This window comes from Alligator mississippiensis, chromosome 3 (assembly GCF_030867095.1).
Source record: "Alligator mississippiensis isolate rAllMis1 chromosome 3, rAllMis1, whole genome shotgun sequence".
NCBI lineage: Eukaryota > Metazoa > Chordata > Crocodylia > Alligatoridae > Alligator > Alligator mississippiensis.
Window position 1 is genome coordinate 199,535,927 of NC_081826.1, and position 17,521 is coordinate 199,553,447.

Below are 17,521 nucleotides of genomic sequence, written 5' to 3' on the forward strand. Positions count from 1 at the left end.
TTCAGGAGTCATATACGGCCTCCAATCCACAGCTTAGGCACTCCTATTTTAGACAAAGCTACAGGGAACAACACTGTGTTCTATCTGGATCTCCGTTAATCTCTTGAGTACTGGTGAATTCCAAATTTGGAGTGAACTTGCTGAGAAAAGATACATAGGAAAAATGAGATGTGGTACACCCTATATCCCTGCATGGTTGAGTTGAGAACTCTATGGTCAGGAGGGCCAACATAGCCTGTTTATTTTACTTTCTTCCTCAGAAAGAAGGGTTGCAATTTAGAACATATAACCTAAACATGTTATCCATGTCTAGGATGGATAGACACTGATGCATCCCCGAAATACAGGATATACCCTGGGTGAGGAGCAGCCCCCTTGGACAATCAGCAGTGAAGGATGGGGCTGCCGCCTCCTCAGCCAATCAGCAGCAAAGGACAGGGCCATCCCAAAAAGATCACCTTCCTCCCTCCCTGGCTGGAAACTCCTGGCTGTGTACTGCCCTACCTCTAGGCACAGTCAATAATTGTGAGGACAAATGATTGACATGTATTTCTACCAATGAATTGAAAAAACAGGTCTTTTGGCAGTCTGTTCCTCATTTGGAAATGGACAGGGGACAAAGGTTTTTAAAAAAGGACAGTCCACTGTAAAACAGAACCAATGGCCACCCTGTCCATATCTTTAATGCTGTTACATGTTAATGTACTTAAAGTTCTACCTTTAAAAAGGAAACTTACCAAACCTAACTTAGAGGTGAACCCATAAAATCTTCCATACCAATGTTTTAAAATGTGAAAACTTTTTATGGTGCTCATCACAGTGATATCCACAAAGATAAAAACATCAATTGATTTATTCTTGCAATGTTTTGTGAGGTAAGGGAGTATTAGTATCCCTGTTTTAGGGATGGAGAAACAAAGACAAAGAAATTAAAGGACTTCCTTGTGGTTATATAGGAAATCTGGGACAGAACAGAGATTAGACCCTTAGAGCTCATCAGGATTACTTGCAAGGCCACAATTAATTCCCCTTAAATATTAACCTGCTAAAGAGGCAAATCTGTGATGGGAGAACATTCTCTCTCCAATCCTCTTATAGGTGCTTGGAGGTTTGGGTGTCATTCTAATCTAGTTGCCTCTTCCACATTGCTACATTCCCCTAATATGCAGTTTCTCTTTCATTCAGTTTTTCTTACATTTACTCTTTATATTAGTAATAACACACTAAATCAAAACACTCTTAGACAACTGCAATTTTTTAGAACAAGTTTGTTTTTTTTAAAGAAGTAAAATTGCAATAAAAGACTCTCTCTACAAAGAAAAACTTCAAATCCCTTCAGGAAAACTCCTGTGCAAATACAAGTCTTACAGAGTTCTTTTAAGATACCCTGCTATGCCTGGACCAGGAAAGGGACAATGAGTTCCAGAGAGCACAAACAGTCCTCTCTTTCTTAAATCTGTGAGATGTTACAGCCCCTGAGTCAACCTCAACAGCAGCCCTATGACATAAGGAAAGAGAAAGCCTTTAGTGGCCAAAACAGGTGCAAAGGTGGCATTATCATGGCTAAAGACCCTTGGGTTCAGATTCTAGTTCACCTCATAGATGCATAAGCAGTCCTCCTCTTTCTTGCTGTTTTTTGTGATGGGGTAAGGTGATGATTTGTTACAGAATTAGATTAATTAATGTATTTTCAGGATTTCTGCAGGATATTATAGAATCACACTTGAGACACCTAAAAGGTGGAATAGAATCTGGCCCTTAAAATGCCACTTTAATACAAATGAACAACAGGAGGCAAAATATACTTTGGACATATCTGGACTGCGATCTCCTGGATCAGAGGCAATGAGACTAATTCTTGCTCCATACTGGTACAATTCTATTGAACATTTAGGCCAGTATAACATCAGAATAAGTTAAAAGAGAATCAAATTCTCTGTAATCCACCAAGATCACTAGTGGTCCTTAAATTTAGAGCAGAGAGTCAATTAAAGAAAAAGGAAAGAACAGAAAAGAAAACCCTTAGTAACAAATACAAGTCTACCACAGACATTCCATGCATGAAACACATGGTAGTGATCAATATAGGACAAATGTTCCATTTCATACTCCTGTTCTAAATTAGTGAAATATGCTCTGTAACAAGGGGTCTTTCCCCGGGCCAGTCAGAAGTTGGCCCACCCACCTATTTCTGGGATAACCGCCTACCTCCCTCGCCTGCCATGCCTTGATGATACATAATTATGGTGTTAAATAGGCAGGAGGCTGCCCATTTCCTGCCCTCATGCCAAGGGTGCTACCTGCGGCTCTGAACCTTCCCTACACCGCAACCCATGCCTTCCAGATGGCATCTAAGTTCTTAACATCTCCAGCCCCACACTGGGCCCCAGAACCCTCTAGTCTGGACCCCAACTAGATCCCTCCTAATCAGGCGATCTACTCCGCCCTCATTCTGAGCTGCCAAGCTCCCTGCACTCTTCCCCCTCTCGGGTGTGGCCCCCCCCGGGACCTTTGGCCACACAGGCCCTTGCCTCACCTCCAAGGCCAGTCAGAACCCCAGGTCCTTGACTCTGGGTGTCCCTCACAGTGGGCCCCTGGCCCTTTAGACCCTTCTGGCCCTAGCACTGACCAGTCATGGGTGCCTCAAGTCAGGCTTCTGAGCAACTAGCCCACACTGTCTTACATGGGTCCACCTTCTCGGGACCTACTACAGGGTTACCCACCTGCTTGTGGGAGCTGGGGTTATTAAGATGCCCCAACCCGCCTTTCATGAGGGTGTATCTGACTTGGCATTTCCTGGGGGTTTCCGCACCACCAGGAGCCCCAAGAGGCCACCCATCCCTAGCAGGGTGCAGTTTTAGGTCATGCCCAGGACCAGGAGCCTCCTCCATCCCCACAGCCCCAGCCCATTAACTTCCAAGCTGTTCCTGAGTCTCAGCTCCACCAGCTGATGTCTCTCTCACAGCTGCAGCAGCAAACTGCTGCTTCAATCTATATATATCCTGGGTTTCAAAATGGTCACTGTTCTCAAGCACCTGGTTGCTACCTGCTCTAGAACTTGAAGTGGCAGGCACCAACAGTGCCATGTCAGATGCTCTATACCAATTTATTTACGGTATGTAAAGTAGGCAGACAGTCATTTGCATTCTGCACTATTACATCCCATCAGCAGATACCCCACGTGGAAGTGAAAATGTAAATATTCTAACTACACTAAAAAAGATTTAATGCAGAAAGCCAATACAAAATATAGACTGAACTAGCAAAACACCTTAAAAGTCTCAAAGCATGTATTTCACTGTTCATGAAAGCTATTAATTGAGTTGAATGCAACTCATTCCTAGAATAGGCTTTAAACACACTAAAATAAAATCCCTCCTTCTACCAAAGAGAAGAATTCTATGGATTGCACAGACAGGGAATTCTATGGATTGCCGGCATCTGCGGGTGGTTCCCGCTCGCTGCCACCAACACCAACGCCGGCGCCTGCAGGTGGTCCCCGCTCGTTGCTCACCGCCATGGTATCCCCCCAGTCTCGGTAGGCACCAGTCATTCATGGCTCTGTTTTATGGCATGGGGCAGTAGAAGGGCTGGCTGGAACATGAGGGTGATACAGTGTGGGGCTAGCTAGCAAGTAAGCCCCTGTTGCAGTTTACACATGAGTCTGAGCACATGTAATTACTCTGCCACAGGATAGAGTACTATCCTGAAGTGAAGTTAGTTAATTTACTGGGCCCTAAAACAGGTGCACGTGTAAACTGTGACACTTTACTATGGAGCTAATTAGTCAAATGCAGTAAAGCGCACATGTAGTTGCACCCAGTGAGAGCTAGAGCTTTGAAGAGAGACATTTGTAATACAGTGACATATTTATAATAAATGATGCACACACAAATTACTACATGGAACATAAGTGTAGTTCCTCTGTACTAGGGGATATTTCACCCCTAAAAAAGATTAGGATTTCAGATATGCTCCTTGTTTAAAAAAAAATTAAACAGGATAAGAACCACCATACAGAAGACAGTCTCATGCTATTCCCTCCCTTCAGGCCCATGGAAACTTTAAGATAATTATGCTTTTTTTCCCGAATATTTTCTTTTACAGCTACAAGCATGTTTTTCAACAACAATGTCACAATCACTGACTTCTTAAAACACAAAACATACACACTAATACAAGCCTTGAGGTCTCATAACTGATATCCTTATATTTAAAAAACAATTTACTAATGTAAGGCAGATAAGGTTCTTTGGGTAAATGTCTTTAGACCAACACTGCTACAACCAACAATGCTTTACTAATGTAATGCTTTTATTCGATCCACAACCTTCAAGAAAAAAGGTAGCAATGTTCACAGACCTCATGTTTGCTCCCTCAAGAGATGCACAATATACTTCTGCTGTAACAACATAACTGGAACGTAAAATTTAAGTTGAGAAGTCAAACAACAACAAAAAGCCCCAAACATTTCTCCATTAGATCAATCCTGTATAATGATCTGCAAATGCCCCACGCACTATGAATAACAGGCTAGAACCCCAGAGCAGCCAGAACCCTCTCCTGAGAAGCTGACAGTACAATTAAGAGTAGGCAAACAGCACTCTACTCTACTCAGCCAAAATAGAACTCTACATATATGCCTAGAGCACATCGGGCAATATTCTATCCTGGACCAGAGCTAAGCTGATGGGTTCAATGGCTTGTGCTGTTAAGCTAATGTCAGGAGTCAGGGGAGCAGGCAGGCTAAATTGTCCCCAACTGGCCCTAGATGTCTGGGCCTGGCTTAACTACTTGTGGATAGCCCCAGCTGCCATAAGCAGAGCTGCTTTTCACAGCATGTGCGATCTATCTAATTTAGTTAGTCTGTAAGGTGTAAATCTCCCCTGCCCTCTGCTTGACTTCAGACTAAACATGGCTCTGTACCTGATTATCAACAGCAGCTCTTTCAGTACCTAGCATGCTACTCACCAGGATACCTCTCTATCTTGGGTTTCTGATTCTTGTTTTTTCCTACTTGTCTAAATCCTGCTTGTTGGCATCCTGGCTTCATCTTCAACCCTGGCGTCTATCTTCTGACCCTTTTGCTGCAGACTTGCAGGTTCTATGATGACTCCTTTCCTTTCCCCTGACTCAAGTCCAGACCCCTGCCTTCTGACTGCCAGCTTTTGGCTTCTGGCTCTAATGTGTACCTGCCCACATCCCTGTACCTTACAAGTACAGCTGCCTGCTCACCTAGGGTGATGGCCTACATTTTGGTCCATTAAAAACCTTTGCCTGACTTCTACTGGTCACACTTCTGAAAATTGCTGTAAAAAACTGGACATGATCTGTCTCTATGTATTCTTTTGATTGCTACCTAAACTCCCCAAAAGAAAAATGAGAATTTAAACTTAAGCATTCAAAACAAACCAAAATAGTGCAAATACATGTATGTTCCCCTCCATCTACCTTTACACCTGGTTTCCCTGTACTTAGTTTCAAGGAGTCTACACCTTCCTTTAAGACAGCTTCATCATTACCAAGAGTGTAAATTGCTTTGTTGTTTTCAAATGACTTCAGAGGTCTGATATAAATGATTTCCTAAGGCATTTACTTGCAGTAGAATAGCTTGAATAAGAGCTGATATCTGCAAATGGACTTGCCATATAAATTAAATCAGAGAATATGTGCCTTTCAGGATTTGTTTTAGGCACTCTCTGGTACTGTACCACATGGACTGTTTATGTGCCATAGGTTTTGCAGGAAAGCTTGGAAATATTCTAGAGGTTTTAAAACTGACATTGGCATGATATTTCATTTTTCTCCATCTATGAAGCTAAGTGGGTTAGTCAGCATGGCCTAAATCCTATGTTGGGAAGGGAGGCTTAGGCCTGGCACAGCTCTGCAATTGCAAACAGAATCCTAACTGTGTGTAGGTTCCAAATATTGTAGTTACACCGCTATGTAAGTACTGCTAACGCACACAAAGATGAAATTGTTGTTTTAGCTCTAAGAATCTAAGAACCTCTTTCACTAAGTGTGTACTTAGTGAAAGAGGAAAAATTATGAGAACCTTCACCATTACTTAAATTTAGCTTTCCAATCTGTAATTCAGTGGTTTTTTTAAATCGAATGTTAAAAATTTTTAAATCTCCCATGAATGTGATGCATTTTCTCCTTTGGAAACCTGGTAATCTTCCTTTTCCATATGTATAAAGATCTAATCTCTATATCAGGGGACGACTGGGATGTGGGTGATCAGAGCTTGACCCTTGAGAATCAGGAACAGACAAGGTCAAGAAGCAAGGGTCTAGATTAGAGTTTTTAAGCAAGTAATATAATCAATTTTTGTCTCAGTGCTCTTGCAAGCAGTAGGGTCAACCCCTGTAGAAATGTGCTTTGCATGTGTAAAGCTAGAATTGCTCATAGCTTTCCCTATTCCTTAGAAGCAACTAGGGTGCATTTTACCATCCTAGTCTTTTATTTCACTCCACAAGCATTTCTCCACACTCTTAGCTGAAAGGGTAGCACCTAGAATACAGACTTGAAAGGGCAGGGTTGTATGTAAAGTAACAAAGATGGCAAGTAGATCCACAGGACTGGCAAGAATACCAAGGAAAAAAAGAAGAAATCACTGTAAAACTCTTAACACAGGATGCATAAATATATGGCATATATATGCAGAAGATAGGTACAATAAATCTTCAATGATTCCACACAGACTATTAGGAAATGAAAAAGCTCATTTTAGCACAGTGTAGATGGATTTACACACTATTCCTATCACAATTATTTCTGCTGGACTACTATGTTAAAAGGGAGAGAATAAAGTGTCACATCTTATGCTTTTGGTGACAAGAAAAGCTCTGAAAGTTTTAGCATGGCATTTGTTCACCAGAAGGTCAAAATATTCTGGGAAATATCTTCTGTACATGAGAAAAGAAAACTAGATAAAATAATTATGATATACACCATGTGCTGGTGTATCCCTGTGGGGTTTGGTTGGATATTTCCCCAAACACTGAAAAACTGGGAAGAAAACAAATAAGCATTGTAACAAAACACGGAAAAAAACTGAAACGATGAGTCACTGGTTTTAGCTACGCCATGCTGCATCAATTGTGACATTAATTCCAGGCAGGGAGCGGGGTTGAAATTTACTATCTTTACTGACAAATCAAGACTTGAGTTTTGTCTATGACCTTTGAAAGGCAGATAATTAATATTATGGGAAACCTGGTTCATTGGCCAATGTTCACACCCAGAAAACCTTCCAGTCTCATCAACCTCTACAGATTTAGACATTCAACTCAGCCGTAAAAGTGGGACTGACTTATGAAGGAAATAAGTAATAACAGAAGCAAACTTTTGAGTTGGTTACATTTTATTTTGTGTCATGAAATAAGAAGTCCATGGGAAACTTAGGCTAGGGACAGACATTACACATAAACCAGTTTAGGTGATCAGAAACTGGTTTAAACCTGTAACAGAACAGACATTCAGTGCACATATAAACCAGTTTGAAAATGGCCGAAACTGGTTGAGATAAACCTGGTTGAATGTAGTATCAGACTTAACTGATTTGGCTCAAACTGGTTTATGCAATGTCTGTTCCAGACCCCCTTGCTAGTTTAAGTAAAATCAGAGACCCCTAGCATCCTTGCATGCCCTCTGGACTGGGTTCTGCTCCAGAGAGCTGAGCTGGCCCCTCCCCTCTGCTCTCTAGCCAGAGCAGGGGTGGGATATGACCTGATGCTGACCTGCCATTGCCCCTGAGGCAAATTCTTCTCCTCTTCTCCCCTCCTCCCATCCCCCCATTGGCAAACCCTGCGGACCTTCACGGCTTTTCTGCAGCCAGGCAGAGACGGAGCTAATTCCTCCCTGTGTCCAACTTCCCTGTAGCCAGGGAGGGGATTAATTCCACAGCAGTCCCGGAGCAGGGGAGAAAGGCAAGACCTGCTGCACCTGTGAGCCCAGAGCTAAGACCTACATGATCAGACTAAGAGGTGGGAAGTGTTGGCAAAGACCTGACAATCATCACCATATGTGCTTGAGATGAAGTTAAGGGAAGTTGCAGACAGTTTCTGGCTGGAAGTTGCAGACCAAAGAATGCAGAGAGCTACATTTACATTATAAAACAGAATCTGTAAAACCTAAACAAAGCCTTTCAGAATGCCTGGCTGTAAGGAAACACTCTGCCCTCAGGATTAGTAAGACCTATGCAAGGCTTTCCCTTGTCTTCCTGCTTTACATTTTAAGTTAGACTAAGTTGTGTATGCTGTGTTTTACTGGGCTGTATTGTAGCTTAGGACAAGATTTTTGGTAGTTCCCTGTTGTATGCTTTGCAAATTGCTGTGATCAATACATGCTTGTGTCAGAGAAAGGACTTTCCCCACTCCTCAGTCTGGCAGCACCCCCCGGCTGGTGACTGGCATCCTGTGTGTGGTGCTAGCCCCGGCTGGTGCCTGGCCACACCCCCTCTGCTCCAGCAGGGAGGGGTAAGAGTCCTAGAGGGCATTTCACTTCCCTCCCCTTTTGCAGTGGCTGGCAGGCATGCTCTAGTGCCCCGCCCCCAGCTTCTAGCTTCAACCACTACAGACACATGCCTGCATTTTCTGATTTACCAGAGCATGTCTGTCCAGTTAGTGATCAGTTTAAACTACACACCTTAGACTAACCTGCAAAGAGTGAATCTATTCAGGCTCAGGCTTTTTGAATGTCTGTCCCTAGCCATGGTAGGTACAAAGCTAGCACATGTGGTTTCTACTACTTTGTACACTGGCTCTGCCAACCACTGCTGTCAACACTGCCAAAGCAGTGCCATATTGGCACACATGCTGCCAGCTACCACTTCTGAGAAAGCAGAGGTACATGTCAGGAGGGGAGGGACACAATGAGGTATAGCACAGCAAGGCTGCACTACTGCTAATTCTCTGCTGTATACGTCCCTGCTTATATCAGCTTTAACATATAGGTCAGCAATCTCTCCACCCTCCCCTACCCAGCCCCACATAAAGCCTGAGCTCTAGTGGCAAGCAAGACCCAAAAAGAGTTTGTACATGCTCCTGTACCTCTCTGAAGGTATCATCTTGTTCATTTAAAAAATGCTATGGGTACAAACAGACCTTACACACTGGACATAAAAGTTATGCTGGAACTTTCACATCTGCTGCTCCTTTGACAGTATAAATGGAGGGAAAATGTTGCCATTTTAATCCTGTTTTATTCAGGGCTAAACTGACAGTGATTTACACTCCCTATAGGAGCATGCAGATCTATCAGTCACAATCAAATAGCTGATAAGCAGCTTCCTCTCTCCTTCTAAAAGCAGTTTGCTTTTGCTTCAGGTAAATCTCTCAAAAACATGACCCTTCATGTAGGGACAAGGCTGAAGCATGCCCGGAATGACTCAATGACCCATTAGCTCAAATCCCCAAATATAATAATCAAAATATCCAAATAGTTAACTGTTTTGTTCCTGAGGTAAAAAAGGTGATAACCAGAAGTCTTCAAAAATAAATCTGGGGCTGACTATGGTCATCCAACCATATAGGATGTTAAAAAAAAAGTATAGCTACTCTTTGAAAGAGTGGAGAGATTAATCCTGTTTCAGACAATGAGGAAGGTCTTGATGGGTCATTTAAACAAAGTGTCTTCTTCCTGCCAATGTAAGGCACAAATGCCACCATTCATGGGGCAATTCCAGCATGAGGATTGGATCTTCTGGGAAATCTCATTAGCCCAAAAGTTTCCTTCTTAGTATTAAACGTCCCCCCCCCCGCCAAAAAAAAACCCCCAAAAAACCCCTAGCTCTTGCCTATACAAGCTTTTTACCAAAAGTTTCAAAGGACATTACAACGGAGATCAGTATTCATTTTCTTCATTTTAAAAATGCAGAAACCAAGGCACAGAAAGGGCAAGAGACTTGCCCAAGGTCAGCCAGCAATCCAGAGATAAGAAGAGAATCCAGGTTGCATAAGTCTCAGTCCAATGCTAAATGTACTAAACTATACTGCCTAGTGTGGTAGTGACAAAACAACTATTAAATACAGCATGTTGAAAGTATTTAGTGACTTTAGTACATATATACCTGGGCCTTCCAGTTCATGGTCCCAGGATCTCAGGGCAATTTACGGCTCAGCAAATCAGACACTGGTTTAATTAATTCATCTGTCTATATAAGAGATTCAATATTCAGGAACAGAAAGAAGGGTCACAGCTTCTGTTTTCATCATGATTTGACTAGCATATCCCCTAGAATCCAATCATCTACACAAGTTTCTCAAATTTATACCTCACAAACACATACAGGGACCCAATACTGAAAAGCCGTGACTGTAGAGGCTTTAAAAATGCCCTTGTTGAATGGTCCACCAAAACGAAGACCAGATGGCTTTTTGCTACTCAGATTTGCAATCTGAATGTCATGCTACAGCCTGTACTCTTAGAGGACGCTCAGGCAGCAGACACAGCAAAGATTGCTTTCTTTTATCTATGCTTGGCAAGGTTATGAACTTTTCATTCAGAAGCAGCCTTCTCTCCTGTTATATATGACTTTGCCATTTTCACTTCAAGGTTATGCTAAAGCAGTGATTCTCCAATTCTGTGGGGAGGGCTCGTGTCCTTTTATAAATTTGTTTTACTGTTGAGTACCCCATGATTCCATGCTATGGGTACTAAAAAAAAACTATAACTCTCACTGTAACACTAACAATAACCTAAGAATTATGGGAATGTTTATTTCTCATTTGTTTTATTATCCCATTTATAATTTCCCTTTCCCTTCTGCATTCTTCCTGCACCCTCTACAACAATGGTTCTCAACCTTTTTGACCTGAGGAGCATCCCTCCATCATTTTGCTTTGGAATTTAGTGACACCCCATTTAAAACCTAATTCTTTTTTTTACAGTGCTTTACCTCCTTGCATCCCACAACACCCCAAAAGGACCTCATGAGAAGGTCGGCTGGGCAGGGAACCCCTGAGAATAGGGGCAATGCATAGGGGATGCATGTGGGTGCACATGCACCTCCTGCGTGGTAGTGCACCCCCTGTAAAAAGGTGCCACCAACACTGTTGGTGGCGCCTGTGTGCGGTCGCCACTCACCACCCCACCACCGGTCCACGATAGCCCCTGGCTGCCAACAATGCTGCCAGCAGCACCAGGGGTTGGCACTCACCCCAGCCACCGACAGTGCCAGCGGCATCTGCGGGACCTCCCCGCTCACTGCTGCGTTGCTCCCGCCACCGCTGTCACGCTACCGCCGGCACAGCTGCGTTCCCCCAGCTGCCAGGGCTGCACACTGTTCATGCCTGAGAACATGGCAAAAGCTGCTGGATGGTGCTTGGTGCTCACAGAGGCTGCTAGGCAGGACAGGTTGAGGAGTTTTGGGTAGGTCACTAGACTCCTGAAGGAGGTAACTGCCCTTGCAGGAGGTAGAATGGGATAATAGTGGCTGCTAGTGCAGAGACTGGTACCAGATGAGGATGGCAGGGGCAGAACCCTGCTGTGCTCTTTTTTTTCCACTGTCTGCCCCCTCCCTGCCCCCATCTCTACTTGAGGGGGAGAGCGTGGCCCTTGCCACTGCAGCTGTACCACTGGGGACTTAAATGCCTGACCATTCTCTGCAGCCCCTCCTACCAGGAAACAGCCCCCCAGCCTGCAGCAGACCATGCCACTAGGAGCACAGAAACAGTTGGTGCAGGGCTGCTGGAGGTCGAGGCCTGCACTTTTCAGCCCAGCATATTCCCATGCTCCTCCCATGCTCCTGGAGATGGTGGAATGGGGAGTGCTGCTGGGATGCTGGGGCATGCACAAGGCACCTGTCATGTGAAGGAGCCAGCACCTTCCTTCTCTCACATGTGCTGGGTGCAGTGGCACCCAAGGAGCCAGGGACATGTCCTAATAAGTGCACACACAAGGTCTGTGGTGCCTCAAAGAAGTGTGAGGCATGCCAAACCACACGCAGCACATGTGCACCCATTTGCTGTGCTGTTAATTAGCAGATCAGCAATTTTTTTGACACTGGGAGATACTGGTGTCCAAAAAAACTGCCACTGAAAAAAGTGCTGCAGCACACAGGGCAGCAGTGTACACCACCAGAAAGGAAGCCTGGCCAGTCAGAACTATGCTCTGCCTGCTGACCAGGTGCCAAGTAGCCAGTTCAGTACCACTGCTGCCCCAGGAGGCCCCTTCCCACCTGGGTCACTTGGCTGTGCATAAGCAGGTGTGCAGGGGCATGCCCAGGACAAACAGCAATGGCATAAATGTATGTTGCTGCTATTTGTCCTGTGGGAAACACATACCCCTGCATGTGCATCCTCATCAGGATGTGCCACAACACCCTAGTGGAGAAGCACTGCTCTAGGAGTTGGCTGCATACTCCAGAATGAATACACTTGTGTGTTCACGGACATACAAGATACCTGCCCATTTTGTAGTTAGGGATTTATATGTTGTACAGTGTTCAAATTATGATGAAAGTAAATGGAAAAAAATATCTAGTACAATAATGATTATCTAAGTATTATGGAAGATAATGATCCAGTCCTGCAAATACTCATTTGTAGGAGCAGTATTGACATGACTAGAACTACCTGTGTTGCTAAACACAAAATCTGGCAGTAAAAGTTTACAGGAACGAACACTATATTCAATATTCAAAATATCCCTGTGCTCCAGACATTCATTAAGGAAACGGTTTTGAAACAATTCAAATTTACCTTTTGAAAATGAATCAAGAGTAAGAGCTTTGCTTATACAGTGTCAGTGTTCCTAAATATCCCTGCATACAGCAATATAAAGTAACTGAAATAAACCTTGTTCTTGCATGCTCTCATTTTTAGATTTGTTTTCAGTTAAAATAATATCATTTTCCAAGTGAAATCATGCTGAATGCTTTTTTTAAAGAACACCCATTTCTAAACTAACCAAAAACATTGTACTCATTAAGTTAAAATAAGCTCCAATCTCAGTGTGGCCTTTCTCCAAATTTGCCCTTTCTTCAAAAAAATAAAAGCACAATGCCATAATTGTATTGCTTGGAGTTTTATAATGATCTAATTTAGATTAGCTAGGCGCAAAGTAATGAGAAAGGGACTCCTTACTGAAATAGACTACTAAACATCCATAAATAGTGGTCAGTCACCTTTCACCTAAGATTACTATGAATCTGGTCACTGAAACAATAAAAAAACTAAAAATTAGGGCTGTGCAAAACTTCAGTAGCCAATTCGATTTGGAGGAGATTCAGCCAAATTTGGCAGCCGAATCTCCGAATCCAAATTGAATCGGGAGATGCATTCGAGGTCCAAATCAAATCGGAAGCATCTGAATTGATTTGGAAAAGATTCGTAAAGATTCAGAGATTTGGAAGACAGGCTTGCAGGAAACAGAAATTGAGAAGAGGGAGAAGGAAGGGAGTGGGAGAGACTGCTCTGATATTGACATCTGTAGCTGGCCAGTGACTGATCTTTCTCTTGAGTTCCCTTCCAATCACAGTACTCTGCGGGGAGGGACATAGAAACAACATATAAGGCTGTATGTGAAGTGATCTGTTTTTGTGCCTTTTTTGAGCTGTGTTTGTCATGCAGCAGCAGCTGTATCTGAAAGGTTCTGGCTTGGTAGCACTAGCTAGTTTCTTGCTAGCAAGTTGTATCCGATTTTTTTCCTACTTACCCTTGCCTACCATCCCTACTGTTATCCCTTTCAACTTATTCTTCCCCAAAAAATCCTCTTATTTGTTCTTGTTAGTCTGTCTTTTTTTATTCCCTGCACAAAAAGAAATCTGTGCTTTCCCTGATAGTGCATCATTATCATTGTGCAGGAAAGCACAACATACACACACACATTTTGCAGCACAGCAAACATGAAATGTGCTGGAAAGGCAGGTGCCAGGTCTTTTGGCAGGAGAGGGAGAGGGGGCAGAGGGAAAGCTGCAAAATCCACCCCCCCCAACATAGACGCACTCTCTTTCCTGGCAGTAATGAGTTTTCTGCTGCTAGTGGGAGTAAGAAGGTGGGAGCAGTGTCTACTCCACCTCCAGTAACACCAGTAATAACCACCAGCACCAACATGACAGTCTCCACTCCAATTTCAGTTCCCAGTGTGAGCCTTCCAATGCCAGAGAATGAGCTGAATCTGGAACCAGGGGACCTGAGTGCCCTAGCTAAGTAAATTCTGGGGAAGAAGGGGGAAGCTGAGTTTGTGCTCCACACCCCTCAAGGTTCCCCTAGAGGCAGATCTCTTCTGGAAGGCACTTCAGAGGAGGTTGTGGGGGCAGGTGGCTCAGCTCCCCCCACTGATGTGCCTCTGCCTGGTGAGGAGGGGGATAAGGCAGGATCCCCACCCTCAACCCAGGAGGGGGGTAGTAGTGTAGTGTAGGATCATTCTGAGGTGGCAGATGATGCCATGTATGCTACCTGCCAGCACTGCTGAAAGCAGATCAGCTGGGGCAAGGAGGTGAAACACTTCACCACCATGGCAATGCTGCTGCATCTCAGGAGGCAACACCCCCTTGCCCTTGCTTCTCCTCAGACGGGCACCAGGCCGGACATCTATTAAAGACAAGAACACCCAATTATCAGCGGGGGCACATTTCTCACAAGAAAACCACACTCTCTCCAATCTAGTCCTGATCCTCAAAGGAAATTTACAAAAAACCCTTCACAGATGAGCCTATGAACTTCACTTCATCAACCTCCTAGATACAAAAACTCATGGACTCAATATAGACATTGGATTTATGACACACTATAACCTGCCTGACATCTGACTCCCCAGGTACCTCTCCACTTTTACCTGCTACATTCTGTCCTCCCACACCTGTCTCTCACCCCCTGACACTTCAAATTACATTTTCACTGACTGGCTTTCTTGCATGCATACCTGCCTCTGGCTTCTTTACTATTCATTCCATCGAGGAACAGCACACACCAACTGCAGATGCTCCCTCAGGCTGACAAAGGGTTTTTAAACCTGAAAGCTTGCTAAGATATATTTCTCCAACTATTCAGTTGGTCTAATAAAAGATATCAGATTGACCCGAAGAACCTTGTCTGCCTATATCCTTAGACCAACATGGCTACAACCTATACCCCTTAACACATACAGTGATACATGTTTTGCTTTCAACAGTTTGAGGTGCACTTTCACAGAAACCTCTGCACCTATCACCTTGAAATTTGGCAGGATTCATGCCCTCAGAAGGGGCTACCATCCCTGCTGTTCATCCAAATCTGCAAAGAAATTACAAAGTTATAGGTATTTTAGTGATTCCCCATTACAGTCTATGGATGAATCACCGAATTGGCGCTGAATCTTTGAATCCAGTTTGGCTGAATTGAATTGGATCAGTGACTGAAATCACTGAATTGAATCACTGTTCCTCTGAATTGGCTGAATCTGAATCAAACACTCGTTGCAAAAGGAGGATTAAGAGCAACTGAGTTTCAATATCCCACACATACTAAATGGAAGCTGAAAATTTTATGTACTGAACCATTATTCTCCTGCAAAGTTGTTATTTCTAGATTGAGCAGGTATCCAATAATCATCCAGAAAAATGCTCCTGGTTGTGAGCTCTCACCTAAATGTACAGAGAAGTGTTGAATTACAGAAATAAAACACCTAAAGTGCAGAAAAAATAGATTAATTCATACAAAAAGACCTGTGAAAACAATGAAAAGTGAACTATGCGAAAAGCAAAGTACTTGATTTTAACTACCAGTATAGTATTTTTTTAAAAGGAGAAAAAACCTTTCTTATACCATCTGAACTGGTAGGAATCAAAGCAGAAGGCAAACATTTCTTCTCTAGTTATCCACTGGTAGAATGCAGGAAGACAATTTTCGGATGAAGCAGAGATTGGTCCTATATCATCATGCACACTCAGTGCAGCATACAGGACTTGGCTTTCTAGAGTGCTAGAATGTGTAAAGTATGTTGTAAGACTTTTATGAGATCATTAGAGGGGACTAAGCATAAGAAGGATTATCAGCAGATCTAGACGGCATAGCTGGATATCAAGAATACCTCTTGCACAATGATTCATATGATGCAACGTGTTTCTTCCATTTCTCATAGTGTTATTAATAGAGTATAAAGAGGAGATGTAGGATACCATCATAATATTCAGGGATTATTATATCAGCCCCCAAATTTCATCATGCCATACAAACTTAGATATAAAGACAAAAAGTAAGTGATGGAGCTGCACCTGAGAGCAGGAGTTAGATTTCTATCTTTAGTCCTGATAATGGTGCTAACAAGGATGCTAGGTATATTTACATAACAATAATGATGGCAATAATAATATAATGATAACAATAACAATTTGCAAAGTCTTAATTAGCATTAATAGTGAATTCTCCCAGGAGCCATGAGAGATTTGGATGTGTTTTCATCCAAATAAAATTGGGGAAACTAAAGCACAGAAAGACAGGGTATCCTATGTGAGGTTGCAACAGCTAGGAATGAACCTAAGGCCTTCTGACTTCCATTTCTGTGCTTAAATTGCATCTCTGCTCTGGTATTTATATCCAAACGATTATATGGAGTCCCTACAGCATGAAGTTCTTAGGACAGTTTAGATTGGAGGGAAATTTAAACTTATTTTTGGAACTTGCCTAACACTGAAGCACATCAGCAAAAAACCAAAAGAAGAATAGGCACCACTCATTGAAACTAGCTCCAAATAACGCTATAAATTATTAAACACGCTTTTTAAAAGTATTAGGACAATTTCAGTCTGTAAATTCAATTATCTTTTGAATTAAAAAACAAATTATACAAGTCATTGTGTATTTTGTTTAGCTTCTTTGTCTGGTATTTTATAAGCAGATAGCTGAGAAACCTGTCAATAAATAATGAAAGCTAACAAAATATCACTTTGCAAGATAACGATTTAAAAAAAAAATGTGACGAGATATATACATCTCCCTTCCAAAGAAACAGGTCTTATATATTTTTAAATACATCTCTTAATGCAAAGAATACTACAGAAACAAGTGACCTGAAATCTCAAAATCAGTCTTCTGTGCTGTTTCAAGAACACAGTATTTGAATGATCTCAAAATGTTCATATGAATTAAACAGCTGTATTAATTAAAAAACAAAACACAAGAAACCCACCACAGAATAGCATCATAAGTGAAGTTCTGTGTGTATTTACTTCCTTGATTGGATTACAAAAACCTTATTCATTACACACTGTTAGGAGTTGAATCTTTTTAAAATTCTCTGTATTATGTGCAAACATATTTTAATAACATAAAGCATACCATACCAATGATTTCCCACACAAAGTACATCAGCCGATTTTTCTCACTTTCTCAAAAAACCCACCAAAATCAACAGTTAGCTTGTAAATGCTTTTTAAAGTTAAGTAATCCTCTTACAGATTTAATCTAGTTGTTTGAGCAGATAATAGACTTTGCTTAGCATTCTAGTGTAGCCACTGAACCCAGTGAGATCAAACTAATACACATTTCATTGAATGCATGATACAATTAAGGGGTCCAAAGTGACTACTACAAGAAAA

General features: G+C 42.5%; 1 protein-coding gene across 1 annotated transcript in view; it reads right to left on the reverse strand.

Moving 5' to 3' along the window:
* LOC102565550 (guanine nucleotide-binding protein G(q) subunit alpha) overlaps nt 1-17,521 on the reverse strand; it is a 211,821-nt gene that overhangs the window by 144,470 nt on the left and 49,830 nt on the right. The gene's annotated exons all lie outside the window — the stretch shown is intronic.